Source organism: Lathyrus oleraceus, chromosome 6 (genome assembly GCF_024323335.1).
Source record: "Lathyrus oleraceus cultivar Zhongwan6 chromosome 6, CAAS_Psat_ZW6_1.0, whole genome shotgun sequence".
Taxonomy (NCBI): Eukaryota; Viridiplantae; Streptophyta; class Magnoliopsida; order Fabales; family Fabaceae; genus Lathyrus; species Lathyrus oleraceus.
Window position 1 is genome coordinate 220,878,465 of NC_066584.1, and position 14,573 is coordinate 220,893,037.

The window sequence follows — 14,573 nt, forward strand, 5'->3', positions numbered from 1 at the left end:
AGTCTATCCTTGATATGTTCATCTTAACCGGTGACGGATTTTCTTCCCTGTCGAGTTTATCCTTGATATGTTCATCCTAACCGATGACGGATACTCTCACCCTTGGTCTTCTGCCCAGTAACTGGTAGTTGTAAATCCTATTTTCTGTAATTTTTCCCAGCAAGGCTATTCTTACCCAGTAATTGGTAATGAATACTCCCTCATGGCTTTCCTCAGCGAGTCATCCTTGATATGTTCATCCTAACCGATGACGGATGTTCTCTCTGTCATATCTTTATTATCTCCTTACCCAGTGGCCGGTAATGGATAATAGATTTCTGCTCCTCCTGTGTTGAAGTTTATCTTCCCGAGTTGAGTCGAGTGTGCATTTCCTTAGTGAAATTTCTTTTCCCCTTCATGAGTCGAGTACCTCAGTTTTATCCTGACTTACTCATATTCCCTGCAGATTTTTTTATTCCCTGGTTGAGTCTTTCCATTTTTATATGGAGTTCCTCCAGTCCCCCAGCAGTTTTGAGTCGTAGCCTGACCTACACATAACCTCTTTTATCCCCCCAGAGTCTCGGTCTCCCCAGTGAGTTTTCCTTACGAAATGCATTATACTCCTGTGGATTTTCGGTACTCTCTAATCCTTTTTTTCCTTTGTGGTAATATTTCCCCACAAAGCATTAACTTTTGCATTACTGTCATATGCATCATGAAGTCTCTTAGGGACCAAAATCTGTTTCTCTATGTTGTTGATTAAGCCCATTCTACTGAGTCGACATGAAGATTTTAACCTTCGCCTCCTCAGTTAGAATGTTCTTAAATAGGGGCAGCTGTAAGACCCCAATTTTGACCCTAAGATCCTTCATGAAATTTCATCATAAGCATTAACATTGGGATCATACCTTGGTATTCTCCTTACCCCTCCTTCACTGGGTTTGTTCTGGGAGAGATCATCAAGCACTTTGTGATTGTATCATACTTGTATTTTATCATTTCACTAACCAAAATATCAAAAATATGTCTTTGTATTTACCTAACTCATTTGTAGGAAGGGCATGATCCCATTGATTCATCAAGTTCACATCTAAGGTTTGAGACACTCATGAACAAAGAGAACAACCATGGATTGATTCAAGAAGGGTTACAAGCATCATATATGAGTCCCGATGTTCTCTACATGTGATATTGATCAAGTTTTCTTCAAGAGTTTGAGGGTGATTTGCCTTGGAAACCCTAGTTTGACTAGGTATCTTAAGTAACTTCTCCAACAAGCTATCTCACCAATTGATCAAATTTCTCAAGGGACACTTCAAAATTCATCATCTTATGCATATATGATTTACCGTGAGCCTAAAAAGTCAATAGAATTGGAAGTTAGCAAGATGGTTTATGGTGGTTGGCCAGATGAATTCATCTGATCAAAATTGGGTCTCCCTAGACCCTATCTCCTACAATTGTCACCATATGAAAATTATTCCAAGATAAAACTTACTCTAAATTACATTCCAAACAACTTTCATGTTGAGAACTAGAGCTAGTTTTGCTTGGAAAATCATTTTCTATGTTGAAACATTATAGGTCATTTTGTCTAAACCCTAATTTGAAAGTAAACTTCCCAAGGCCATAACTTGCTCAATTTTTATGATATGAAAGATTTACAAGTTTCACAATCAAATTCAATGTGTCTACTTCAACTTTTATGTTTGGAGTGGGAGCTAATTCAACTTTTTTGAGCATGTGATATGAGGTTACATTATAGGTCATTTTTGACCTATACCATTGATCAAGTGATTTTTCCAAACTTCAAAAATGCATAACTCTATCATTTCAAATCTAAATGACATGTAATTGGTGACCATTTTGAATTTCTTTGAAAGAGTTACAACTTTTATGAAGACACTTTTCTCATTTGAAGCTCATATAAAAAGTTAAGCAAGATGGAACATTGAGACATATGGCTTGACACTTAGAAAAAAATTTGATATGTCAAAAATTTCAAAACTTCCACCTCAAATTTCTTCAAGTTACAAACTCCAAATGGGAAAATGTTGAACATGAAAGTTATTCCTCTTGATCTCACCTTTCCAAAGAGCTTAAATTCATCCATTTTGGACAAGGAATGCATAGGATGCACATGGCATGAACATGGTGTCATCACTTGGAAAGAATCAAATTTCAAATCTTCATGAACACTTGCCTTGCAATCCAAGTTGACTTCAGACTATCTCACACTCATTTGTGGATTTATGGCAATAATTTTATGGGCTTATGCGCGCCCATGCACCCATGCATCATCAATACCAAATTTGGAAAGTGGATTTCGAGTGTGCAAAAAGCAATGGATTCAGCTATAAATAGAGCCTCGTATGCTTAGCATTTCATACACATTGGCACCAGCTTTGATCCCCTACCTCTAACCCTCACATTGCAAAGGATAATCCTGAGAAATTCATTTGAATTTAAGGTTGAATTTTCACTGTTTTGAAATTCAAATCTCTAGGGATCCACAACCTTTTGAGCATTCAGTCCTTCTTTTACAAGCATTTGGAGTGAGATCAAGCACGAGCAAGAGCAAGATCAGTTGAATCCAGACCTCCATTGAAGGTATTTTCCAGAAATTTTGATCTCTTCAATTCTCTCTAATTCTTGCTCAATTCTATTGATTCTTTGGTTGCCTAAAGTCCTACCAATGTAGGCAAGAAGATTGAGTTGCATTGAGGCCAAATCAAAGCAACTCAGTTCATGTAACTCAAATTTCAACTCCATGTAACTCTCAATATACTTGGAGTTAGAGTGAATTGATGCTAGATTCGAACTCAGTGCCATTTTTACTTTGAAATCATGTCCTTGTTTTTAATTTTGGTGATGGTTATGACTGAACAAGTCTGGCGAGGTTCGCCGGAGAAGACAACCGATCTTTGGCCGCCGGTGGTGTGTTGGATGGTTCTGAGCCATATGATCCTTTTAAAATGATTTAATCTCGTGCGTTCCTTTTGAATACCATGCATGTTGCGCGCTGACTTGAGTGCACGGTGGAAGGCGTATTTTGATCCACTTGATCTGCCACCTCAGTTAATGAGAAAGATCAAGTAGTCCACGTTTTTTCTGATATTTTAATTTTCATTTTAATTGCATTATTTTCAATCATTCATATTAAATTTAATATTGATCCAAAAAATATGGGAATTTCACCAAAAAATTTCAAATATTTTTCTCTTTCATATTCTGAATTAAAATTATTTTTTGGATCATTATTAATATTTTTCATGAATTAATTGATTTTGCATTTGTTTTTAATTATTTAAAAATATTCTTAAATGTCCAAAAATTATGAAAAATTTTCTCCAAGGTCCTTTGACCTTGTTTGACCTATGATAAATCTCATGGACATTTCTTTGGTGTTTTGATGAGATTTTAGGAATTGGACAAACCATATTTAATTTAAATGCACTATTTTAGTATTTTTAATTTGAATAAATGTCAAATAAATTTATTGACCAATTGTGATGACTTGTTTATGTTTGACTCTTGTTGTTGGGCCTTGGTCAAGGTTGATTTGACTTTGTCAACTTAATATCATTGGATTTAGGGGATTGATGGAATGTACATTCCATCTCCCAAAATGAATGAATGATATTAATTTGGTAAAAGTCCTTCTATGACCAATTTGTGATTTCATCCATTCCCCTCCCACTTCATCTTATTCCCTTTCTTCATTCATTCATTCCATTTAGCCTATGATATCTCAAAATCCTAAGGCTAGTTGATTGAAAAATTGACATGAGTATGGATGAGATTAGGCCACCCCTTTTGCATATTCTTTTTGTGTGTGGTATGTTTCATGAGCATAGTCCATTATACTATGACTCTAACATGCATTAACACCAAAGTTCTATTGCCCGGCCTCAAATAGTTGTGCCTTCTACATAAGTCCAATTATGATTGCTTAACATAGCGCTAAATTTGTGACATAAAAGGCATAAGCATTCTAGTTAGTGAGATTGTAAGTCTCCCCTCTTTAATGGTATTGTGTGGAAACTTGGCCTTTTTTCCTTCCTTTGGAAGATGTCTTGGTTCAAGGATTCATGCTTGTGATAAGTAGGTTGAGTGTTCTCCAAAGAATGACTTCAAATAAAAGCAAAAGCAAAGCAATACTAACTTCTAACCTATTAACTACTAACTTTTAATTTCAAGTCATTTACTTTAATGCCATTTAATTTTTGCTTTTATTCATTTGCCATTGTTCATATCATTCTAATTGTTTATGTTAATGCAATTTTCACTTTGTCCACTTGGACCATATTGTGTGATATATTTTGTTTGTGTATACTTTGCTTGTTTGTGTGGCCTTTGACCATTAATGTACATAATAACAACAAAAACCCTAAAAACCTTTTGAGTGGACTGTTGGTTCGATCTTGGACAAATGGACTTAGAATCTAGGCAACCTTCCTATGCTAAAGGACTTGGCCAATGCCAACTTATTGAGAAACCAAGTGCTTGTAATTTGAACTTCATCTGATACATCATTCAAGATCCTTTTGAGTTCACCTACAACATGATCATTGTGAAGCTGTTATTTTGAACCCATGACTTGTGGAATTCATTTGTTACATGGGCTACTTTGAGGAAGATCATGGAATGGATAAGCTTGGATGTGGCCATCTTTATTTGATGCCTTGCTCTTCAAGATAATATAATTTTGCATTTGTGTGTTGCTTGATTCTAAAAAGCCAAAGGAATTATGGGTTTCTATTAACATTCTTGTCTATTGGATTGCTACCCATTTGGTCAGATATTTTCAACTCTAAACTTTTAATTTTTTACATAAGGTAGTCTCTTCATCTTCTCCCCATTTCTTTAATTTTAAAATCTCTCTCTCCATTTTTCAAAATCTTCTTTGTGTGAACTCTTTTGTTCTAAACTTTGACCACTTTTGCAAAAAAGATTGAAACTTTGGCCTTATGCCATTGCATTTTCAAACTTCTTTTCTAAATCAAACTTGTAAATAAACTTAACTATACTTGACATAAACCTTCAAAAAGCCAAAAAGAACTAACTCATTCAAATCATTTTAGGCCTTTGTGCCTTTCAAATTTAATTTTTGTTAAAAGCAATGCATCCACTTTGAAATTTGTATCACGAACTATGAGGTTTTGATCCCTCATTTTTTATGTTGGTACGTAGGCACAAGACCGAAGGTCTTGTCAAACACAAAAATATAATTAATGAATTCTTTTCTCATCCCCCCATTCTATTTGTTTGAAAACATCACTTTATACCAAGTATGCACACAAAAAGGGTTCCCTATGAGTACCTAGGACACTTTGGGTGCTAACACATTCCCTCTGTATAACCAACCCCCTTACCTGTAATCTCTGACATTTTATTAGTTTTGATTTGAAAACTTCTTACTTTTTGGGTTTTGTTCTACTTTTTTCCCTTTTCCTTTGGAAACAATAAAAGCGCGGTGGCGACTCTTGTTATTTGATCTCTAGCTTGTCAATAGCTTGATGATCATGAATTTACCGCTACAACTTCATCAAAGTATTTTATCAATTCCAGGATGTATGCACGATATGGGATCAGCTTGGTATCACGGGTTTCCCATTCACCTTTGACTTGGTAGATTACTAGGGTTGAGTCTTCACACACCTCAAGGATCTTGATTCGGAGGTCAATTGCAACTTCAATGCCCATGATGCACGCCTCATATTCTTCTACATTGTTTGTGCATTCAAAATATAACCTTGTTGTGAAAGGAGTATAGCCACCATTTGGATTCATTAAAACAGCTCCCACACCATGCCCCATGTAATTGGAGGAACCATCAAACATTAGCTTCCATCGAGATCCTAGTTCAGGTCCTTCGTCAGGGCCTGGGATCTCATAATCTTTTATAGCCATAATATCTTCATTAGGGAAGTCAAACTTCAATAACTCATAGTCTTCAAGAGGTTGGTGTGCAAGGTAGTCAGACAACACACTTCCTTTGATGGCCTTTTGGGTTACATATTGGATGTCATACTCAGACAACAGCATCTTCCCACGGGCAAGTCTTCCACTTAAAGCATGCTTTTCAAAAATGTACTTTATTGGATCCATCTTGGAAATCAACAAAGTCGTTTGACAAATCATATATTGCCTGAGACGTTTGACGACCCACACTAGAGCGCAATAAGTCTTCTCCAAGAGTGAATATCTGGTTTCATAATCGGTAAACTTTTTGCTTAAGTAATAGATATTATGCTCATTTTGACGGCCCACACTATGTGATGTTGTCCTAGAACACATCCCATAGACTCTTCAAGCACATTCAAATACATAAAGAGCGGTTTCCCTTGAATAGGTGGAATCATGATAGGAGGCTCTTGCAAGTGATTTCTGATTTTCTCAAAAGCTCTTTGAAAATTAGGATTCTATTCAACTGCTTGATCTTTCCGAAGCAACTTGAAGATGGGCTCACACGTAGCAGTTATATGGGAGATAAACCTGGAGATGTAGTTCAAACGTCCAAGGAAACCTTAGACTTATCTTTCGGCACGTGGAGTAGGCATTTCTTGTATTGCTCTAACTTTGTCTGGATCTACCTCAATCCTCGTTGACTAATAATGAATCCAAGTAATTTTCTGGATCGAACACCAAATGTGCATTTAACAGGGTTTAAACATAGTCGGAACTTTCTGAGGCGCTCAAACAACTTTTGCAAGTGGTTCATATGGTCCTCTTCACTTTGAGATTTAGCGATCATGTCATCGACATAAACCTCAATCTCTTTGTGCATCATATCATGGAAGAGGGTGACCTTCGCTCTTTGGTAGGTTGCCCCCGCTTTCTTGAGACCGAAGGGCATGACCTTGTAGCATTATGTTCCCCAAGGGGTGATGAACGTGGTCTTTTCCATATCATCGGGGTCCATCTTGATCTGATTGTAGCTTGAGAATCCATCCATAAAGGAGAAAATAGCAAATTTAGCAGTGTTGTCTACCAGAGTCAATGTGTGGTAGAGGGAAGTCGTCCTTTGGACTAGCTTTGTTCAAATCCCTATAATCGACACACATCCTAACCTTGTCGTCCTTTTTGGGTACAGGTACAATATTAGATACCCATTGAGGATACTTCGAAACTGCTAGGAAACCGGCATCAAATTATCTTTTGACCTCTTCATGAATCTTTAGACCCATGTCTGGTCTTGTTCTTCGGAGTTTCTACTTCACTGGTGGGCATTCTGGTTGAAGTGGTAGCTTGTGCACAACAATATCAGTGTCTAGACCTGGCATATCCTGGTATGACCATACGAACACATCTGCGAACTCTTGCGACATCTTGACCAATCTTTCTTTGATGCTTGCCCCAAGCGTGGCTCCAATCTTGACCTCTTTCTTCTCTTCCACTGTGCCAAGGTTGATCATCTCCACCGGCTCTTCATGTGGCTGGAGGGCTTTGGATTCGTTCTCGAGCAACCTTGACAATTCATCGGGGATATCACAATATTCCTCTCCCTCTTCTTCCGCTTGGTAGATAAGGAACTCAAAGTTATGAGAGAGAGCAGAGTCATTGGATTCAACGGGTTTATTGATTATTTTGCATGTTTTTGAATGATTGCTTTTTTATTAAAAGTGGAAAAAATGCAAAAGGAAAACGTCTTTTTTTGTAGTTTTTGAAAAGATTTCCATTTTCTGAAAAGAAAACAATAAAATGAACAACAAGAATTTAACAAAATGCATTTTATTCATCATGATGATTTTGAAAATGAAAAGAGGTCCTACAACATGATCCGTTAGTCTTGGGTAGAGCTAAGGATTTAGAAACCAAAGGAACACAACAATTACTTTGATATAAGAATGACTTCAGGAATCTCACTTGATTCCTAATTGGTCAAAGTTGCTTCACACTGATACACCAGATTTGTCATGTCTTCATCTTCAGTATCTTCTTCAACTGTTTTGACTTGATCTCTGTAAGACCCCAATTTTGCCCCTAAGATCCCTCATGTTATCTCATCATATGCATTGGCATTGGGATCACACCATGATATCCACCTTACCCCTTACTTATTAGGTTTATATTGGGAGAGATCACCAAGCACCATTTGATTGTATCATACTTTGTATTTTTATTATTTTAACTAACCAAAATACCAAAAATATGTCTTTTCATTTGTCTAACTCTTTTGTAGGTAGGGCACATGCTCACCTTTGATCTATCAAGCTCATATCTAGGGTTTAAGACCCTCATTGCTAAGAGCTCAATCAAGAATGATCTACAATGCCTCTGGACATAATATATGGATCCCCGTGATCTCCACATGTTATTTTGATCAAGAAATCATCAAGAGTTTGGAGTTGATTTGCCTTGGAAACCCTAATTCATCTAGGTATCTTGTGTAACTTCTTCAACAAGCTTCTTCAACATTTGATCAAATATTTCAAGGGATGGTTCAAATTTAATTATCTTATGCATATATGATCTCCCATGAGTCCAAAAAGTCAAGATAATTGCAAGCTAGCAAGTTGGTTGATGGTGGTTGACCAGAGGAATTCATCTGATCAAAACTGGGGTTCCCTACACCCTATATCCTACAATTGTTTGTAGCACCTCAAATTTTCACCTCCCATTTTGTACATACATTTTCATTCTTAAGTCATTAGCATTGCATTGTCCACTGCATGGCATTGCATTGTCCATTGCCTAGTGCAAGTCATCAGTTCATCAGTCAAGACTGGTCAGGAGATCCAGTTGTGCAAGCAAGCAAGTGCATTTCCTAGTGAAGCAAAGCCCTAGGGTTGGTTCATTGAGTTCATATGACCTAGGGATCATTTTGAAGTGGTTAGGCCAAAGGTTGGATGTTCAGAGATCATCAGTCAAGATGCAATTCATCTGAAACCCTAGAAAGTCAACCAAAGTCAACTGTGTATTCAACCATGGATTTGAAGGTGGGAGATGGTCAGAGAGGCCTCATTCATGTCCATACAAGTCTCATTTGACATTTCAAACATCAACAATGAAGAATTTGAGGTCAGATGAAAAGTTTCCAAAAATAGTAAGTGACCTGTAATTTGAAATTGCCAAAAATGGAAAGGTTTTCTCCTCAAGCTTACATCATCAAGAAAGCTTCAAATGAAATTTTGTCCAACATGAAAGTTGAAGATCTTGTTCTCCCATTTCCAAAAAGTCTAAGAACATGAATTTCTCATGTATGGTTGAGAAGATATAGATCAATCATGGTCAAGATAATTTGAACTTCAAAAGGGCATAACTTTCAAACCATAAGGCCAAATGGAGTGGTTCTTTTTGTAACATTTCTATCTTGATCTCTACTATCCAATTCATGCATCATAAGCCATGAATTTTGATCACAAAAATATTGACATTTTCATTTGAATTTTGGAGGGAAATTCCAAATTCAAAAATCATGCATTGTCCATACTTCTAACACATGCATTTGGCTCCAAATTGGGTTTTTAAGTGCATTTCCAAGCAAATTCGAGCACTGTAGCATTGGTCTTCATGCATATAGGGTGAATTTACAAAATTGGCATTACACCTTCATTTCCACTAATTCTAATTGCATTGCTAAGCGTGATTAAAAAACTTGATTAGTACACCATATAAAAGCAAAAGCATAACAGAAATGAGATTAACAATTCATAATTCTCAGATCTAGATCTATTTCACACTTTTCTTCACATTGTGCTCTCAAATTTTTCTGCAAATTTCTTCATAAACCTTGCTTTGTTCTTGGTTAATCCTTCATCCACAAGCATAATTGGACATTTTGGAAGCAAGATCCATCAATTTTCGAGCTGATTTGAAGACTGTTGAAGGTTGCATCCATTAATGGCAGTTGGATTTTCTGGCCAAATCGTGCAAGCTTAACCTCTAAACCTTCATCCATTCCATCGTACAAGAGCATAGGATCACCTGTTTGGACTTCTCAAGGCCTGAAAGCTACAATTTCATTTCTGCACTTGCTTGAAGGTTAGAATTCGAGTTCCTCAATTCTTGAAATGTTTATGTGCATGTTGTAGATCTTTCATCCCTGGGTATGCTGAGCTTTGTCTCATTGATTTTCATGGAGAAACGAGTGAGATATGTTAGATCTAAGGTTGATACATGAAACTTCTTTGGCTTGAATCTCTGGATGCATGTGGAATTAGGTTAAATTGAGCTTAGATTAGTGTTGTATGTTGAAAGACGAATCCAATGGTATGCTGGTTTTGAATTTCTGTGGATGTTTGTTCTTGAGCATATGAACACGTTGAATGTGCATGAAGAAATTAGGTTTTCGATTCCAGAAGTGTGTTTGATCTTGTTTAGCGCGCTGTGCATGTGTTTTTGTGTTTCAATCCATGCGTTGGTCCACGCGGCAGTTACATGGCAGATTGATTGGTCCAAATTATTTCGCCTTGCCACGCAACTTTAATGAAACGGCGCGTTTCATATGTTGAGCGCCTCAATTCAAAATTCAACACAGTTCGATCCCTGGCTTGGACAATTTCAATTAGGCCTTTGCATTTTATTCCATGCTATTCATGTGCTAGTTCTTCATGTTTTTTTATTTTTTTCATTCATTCAAAAATTCATAACTCAATCAATAATGATCCAAATAGCCTGGGAATTTTTGCATGTTGTTCCTCATGATTTCTAGTTTTTTATGACTGTTTTTCCAGAAATTGTGCACGCATGAAAAATGTTTTGGCTTAGGGATTGTTCACATGTGTGTTTTCTTGACCTTGCTTGCCATATACTTTGTGAAATGATGAGATTTTGTCCAATGCTTTTGAAACTTTGCATGCTTAAATTAGACATCTTTAGGGACCTTTTGGTGTTGAGTTTGCATTTTTAGCATTTATGGTTGTTGAGATATGATCTGGTTAATGTAGGTGTGTCACACCATTGCTTGTTCAACTTGTTTATTTTCTTTGCCATGCCAAATGAATGCCAATTAATGTGATTTTTTGCATGATGCTTCTTCTGGATGTTAGGATTGATCATGATTTTTTGTGGAATTTTTAGATTCATTTCTGATTTGTTTGGAATTTTCCTTTCTGGCTAACCATTTATGGGCTTTTGAAGAGGGTTGAACTTCCATGATTTGTGAAATGCTGGTTGTGTATCATATGAACTTGAAATTTTTCACATTGATTCTAGACACTTTGAAGTTTATTGTGGCTTTGGTTTGAGGCATTTATCATTTGTCAATTCTGTTTTAGGCTTGTGTGAAGTTGATGCACCAATTGTGGTCCTATTTGAGCTTGTTTGTGCTTACCATGACTTGATGAATTTGATTACCCTGCTTCTACTTGTCCAAATGCCTTGAATTTTGGTGTGATGATCATGTGATGTGTGCTGTTTAGCCATGATTTTTCTTGAGATTTATTAAACCATTTTGGAATTATTGTGGATTTGTTCATTCTGTTGCTTCAATGAGCTTCCAACTTGCATGCTTTGCCTTATTTGACTTGTGAAATGATTTTGGTGCATTATATGGATGTGAAACTTTTTGGATGATGTTCTTATTTGATTGAAGTTGATTCATGTCAATTTTCATGTTCTGTTTTGAATTATTTCTCCCTCTTTGACCCTAGGCCTTGTCCTAGTGGTTGGTGCTTATGTTTGAGCTTTGTTTTCAGGACAAGAAGCATATGGCCTTGAGGAGATTGATTCATTTGCTTAAAGTTGGTTGAGTGTTGAATGTTGACTAATCTTGACTTGTTTTGTAGGTGGCTTTTAGCTCATTTGAGTTGAGCTTGTGCCTTGCACATTGGTGCATTGTTTGTGGACTGTTGACTGTTGAACTGTTTGTTTGACTTTTTGAGTTGTGTACTGATTGAGTTGGATTGTTTTTAGGTACATTAGTTGCTTAAGTTCTTTTGAACTTGCTTTTGCTGCTGCTTGGTTGCTTAACCACTAGAGGTATAACTCACTGACTTCATGTGGTCTGGAAGACCTGTCCTGTTACTTGGGCAGGCACCTGTCTGAAGTCCTCCTTAAGAGGAAATGCTTGTGTTTGTTTATTTTTGTGCCAAGCAGGAAAAGTCCTTTGATAAGGCAATTGGCAGATAAAAGAGATGTGTAGTCCATCTCCTGCTACTCAGTGTGTCATCCCTTTGCTCACATTAGATGTTGATGCATTGTGGATATTAACCCAAGATCCTTGTTGAGTCAGTCATGTGGATAGAAGAGTTCCTGCTTTCTGAACTCCCACACCTTCTATTTAAGTCAAGCTCTCTCAGGCCAGGGATAAGAGCTGTGAGGCACACCCCTCACTTCCCATTTCATCTGCTTCACCCTAACTCTCAATGTTAGGGTTAAGAGCTAACATCACCCGATTCCAGTTGGCTTGTGTTTCACAGCCTAACCTTGTGTGAGCCCACTTTGTTTGTATATAGTGTGTGCTATTTGTGTGTATGTTTGCTTTGCTTGTGCTGTTTAGGTTTAGCTTGCTCCCTGTGCAAGTTAGATAGAAACCTTGACCTAGGAACATGGTGAATTTGCATGATAATTATTAGGCTCGAGTTAGTCTCCCTTCTAGTATGTCATTTCCCAATCTCTGGTTAGGTGAGTCCTTTTTCCCTGTGTAGGGGAACTACGTCGCCCTGATCCTCATACCAGATGAGGTACGTAGGCAGGAGATGAGCTGATCTCTACGGGCGCCCTTTTTGTTTTGTCTTGTGTGTGTCAGGAGATGGATGTAAGACCAGCGATTGGCATTCCGTATCCTATTGTTGTGTGCTTGGAGTCCGATGTAAGTCCAGCGATTGGCATTTGGTTTCCAGTGTGGGTGTGTTTGGTTCGGAGACTGATGTAAGTCCAGCGATTGGCATTCGGTTTCCATGTTTGCCTGTTTGTGTGGAGTCTGACATAAGTCCAGCGATTGGCAGTCGGTTTCCTGTGTGGTTTTGTTTGGCGTGCGTTAGCCGAGCTACGAGTGCTCTGATTCTTCTCCAGTCCGAGAAGATACGTATGCATAGGATACGACATCTTAGCGAGCACGTCTCCCCCTGTCCGAACTACGTCGACTCTGATGTCTGTGCCTGACAGACTACGTAGGCCCAGGATGCGATATCCTGCCGAGTTAGTTTCTTTTGTTTTCTGTGTCTCTTTTCAGCCAGTGTTTGATGTTTGAGCAGTGTTTAGCAACCTTTATCCTTCCTTTTGTGCGTGGATCCCGTCGAGTACGACGGATGCGTAGGGGTGCTAATACCTTCCCTTCGCATAACCGACTCCTGATCCCATCTCTCTCTGGTCGCGAGACCATGTCTTTTCCAGGTTTACTTCGAGCATTTCCTTTCCCTCTTTTGGGATAAATAACGCACGGTGGCGGCTCTGTTGTTTTGTTTTCCCGCCGGTTTTTCGCGTAATGCGACAGCTGGCGACTCCACTGGGGATATATAGAGAAGTTGACCTCTTGCTGGTCCATCTTCCCTAAGCGGGTCTCTCCTAGTGCTCTCTAGGTTAGGGTTTTGGTTGTTGTTTGCTGCTTTTATTTATTGCATTCATTTATTTATTGTTTGCATTTATGTGTGCATTGATGTTTGCATTCATTCATATTCATCTGTGCTGGCTGTGCTGTGTTCTCTCTGTTGGGGTGGGAGTTACTCGAGGTAAAAGGCCCAATACCCAGGCTATGAGTGAAATCTAGGAAACCTAGGAATAGAGTGATTCATGGGAAGCGGGTGGTATGCGCCACTTAGCGGAACATTGACATCACGAGCAGTTCAGACCCTGATGGGATATTATCGTTACATACTTCGGGTGTGTATATGATGATATTCTGTGAAAGGTTATTTATGTTGCGTTTCTCTCGACCTTACCCTGGCCTAGATGACACCCGTGAGTGGGGAGGGAATGATCATTATTACAGGTACAGTTGGTGACTTGTCGGTGACTTGTTGGTGACTTGTGATCCTGTTGGTGACTCTTGGTTCTTCAGATAACAGTTTATCAGATGACTTTGGGTTTCAGATGAATTGTGGTTCCAAGTTCAAGCCGAAGCTTCGATCCTGTGTTCCGAGATGCACAGCCTGCCAGTCTTGTCTGCATCATTTGCATCATAGCATGTTTATTTTCAAAAGATACGCAATGAAAAAGAATTGAAAAAAAGAAAAAGAAAAAAAACTAATCCCTGCATGCATATCATTTCTCAGGTACATTCCAGAGTCTATTCACCGATAGAGATGGCAACAGTCCCAGAATTGAAGCGGAAGACTTGTTCCTATAGCTTTCACCGTGAGCCTTTGACGTCTCTGATAGAGTTGAGTAACCTTGTGACCAGTGGTAATCAGAAGGGGTTTGTTGATCAGTATGGAGATATTCTGACACTGTTGAAGATGGTAGTTGATCCAGTGCCGTTGCAGACTCTTCTTCAGTTCTACGATCCAGAGCTTCGTTGCTTCACCTTTCAGGATTATCAGTTGGCGCCTACTCTTGAGGAGTACTCCATTCTCTTGAATGTTCCGATCCGGTATCAGGTTCCTTTCTTAGACGTGCCTAAGGAGGTTGATTTCAGAATTGTTGCCAGAGCTCTTCATTTGGGTATCAAGGAAGTCAGTGATAATTGGAGGTCCAGTGGGGATGTCGTG